The sequence below is a fragment of the Hyperoodon ampullatus genome, assembly GCF_949752795.1.
Source record: "Hyperoodon ampullatus genome assembly, chromosome: 3".
In the NCBI taxonomy this organism is placed as follows: Eukaryota; Metazoa; Chordata; class Mammalia; order Artiodactyla; family Ziphiidae; genus Hyperoodon; species Hyperoodon ampullatus.
In genome coordinates this window covers 37376452-37378601 of record NC_136916.1, presented here as the reverse complement: position 1 = coordinate 37378601, position 2150 = coordinate 37376452, and positions in this window count along the sequence as shown.

Genomic DNA, 2150 nt, shown 5'->3' with positions numbered 1-2150 from the left:
GAAGCCCTGATCAGTCATCCAGCTAAGGTTTCCTATGCCCTGTGCCTAATTATACAGGGGTGGCTTTAATGTTTCTTCAGCTTAGATGTGCTTGAAAGCCTGGACAGGTTCCATTACCATGGGCCTAACTTACAGAAGTGAATGAGTTACAGATGAGAGTCCATCATAAGCTTAGTACGTCCTTAGACACTTGGTTTTATTTTGACTCAAGAAATACATTAAAACATAGTTCATAGCAGTAAGCGTAAATTTTAGCATATCGAACCTAATTTCTTTCCCTACCCCGTAATTGTACTTGCTAAAGCATGCTCAAGGGCTTGTTTTACTTCACCATTGTGTAGTTAAATGATTGACTATGCCCAAGCTTGGGGTATGGTACATGAAGTAGTTTTTGGCTTGTACACTTATAATTAGCAATTAACATCTTTTTTGTTTAGGGATATTCAGTTAATGCTATAGCTTCAGTAGCTTTGCTCTCACCTAAAGGCCTGTCCCCACCACACAGGACAGCCTTCCTCCTGATGAAGATGTCTGTGTGTCAGAAGTTGGGATGGCCTGACTCACAGCCAAAGAGGTGACAGGGAGGCTGGGAGCACCTTTGTTAAATTGTGTACAGTTTTGTTATATAGGCCAGTGCTGTGGGGGTATGTGTGTGAACACACGTACTTGTCTGAACTCTGTTTCTTCAGTTTTTCTCTGGGTCCAGTTCCCCATCCCTGTGCCCCCTGTGCCTGAGTTCCTCCACCCTCTGCACTTGCCAGCCAAGTTGGGAGGCTGTTTGGATGGGTTGGGCCGTTTCTGTCGTGGAGATCTGGAACTTTGCACATATCAGTACTGGGGAGCTGTTCCTGCTGTAGCATCCACGATGAGGCTCCTTCTTTACCTACCCTATGTATCAGTCACTACTGTGCTCCCCAAAGCACTATTATTTATTCTCTGTCTGCCTGCACCAGTACTACTGGCAGCACAGTAAATGGTTCTTGGAAGCTTACCAGTGTGGATTTGGTCTGTGTCAGCCATGCTGTTTAGGCATACATATAAATGTCCTGATTTTAAAATATAAATATTCTTAAAAATAAATTAAAATGTGTGTACTTATATTTCAGAGATATATCCTGTGGTGTGTGTTTTCATTGTTCCCCATGTCACTTTTTGGTTGGTTTTTGTTTGTGGAAAACAGAAAAGACTAAAAGAACATACAAGAAATTTTTAGTCGGGAGTGTGATTTTCACATTCTTTTGAGTGTTTCGAAATTACGAACATCTCTTATCCTGAGAAAAGAGTTTTTTTTAGAGGAATAAAAAGCCTAAATCCTGATGTATAAAGAGGCTGAGGTACTATTAGGAAACTCTGGTTTCATTGCTATGTACAAGTCTTTGTATGGAGATATATTTTCTTTTGGCTAAATACCTAGGAGTGGAATGGCTGCATCATACATATGGTAGGTGTATGTTTTAACTTTTTAAGGAACTGCCAAACAGTTTTCCAAAGTGGTTGGACTATTTTACATTCTCATTAATAATGTATAAGGGTTCCAATTTCTTTTTTTTTTAAACATTTATTTTTGGCTGTGTTGGGTCTTTGTTGCTGCACGCAGGCTTTCTCTAGTTGTGAGTGGGGACTACTCTTCATTGCAGTGCGTGGGCTTCTCATTGTGGTGGCTTCTCTTGCTGTAAAGCATGGGCTCTAGGTGTGCGGGCTTCAGTAGTTGCAGCATGTGGGCTCAGTAGTTGTGGCTCGTGGGCTCTAGAGCGCAGGCTCAGTGGTTGTGGTGCACGGGCTTAGTTGCTCCATGGCATGTGGGATCTTCCCAGACCAGGGATCGAACCCGTGTCCCCTGCACTGGCAGGTGGATTCTTAACCACTGTGCCACCAGGGAAGTCCCTGAAGGTTCCAATTTCTTCAATCTTTTCCAACACTTTGTATGGTCAGTCTTTATAATTTTAGCCATTTTAGTGGCTGTGAAATGGTATCTCATTGTGGTTGGAATTTTCACTTCCCTAATGACGTTTAACATCTTTTTGTGTACTTTTTAGCCATCATTCTTATCTTCTTTGGTGAAGTACCTGTTTACTATTTTTGGCCATGTTAAAAATTAAATTGTATTTGTTTTTTATTTTTTTTGGCTGTGCCCATGTGGCTTATAGGAT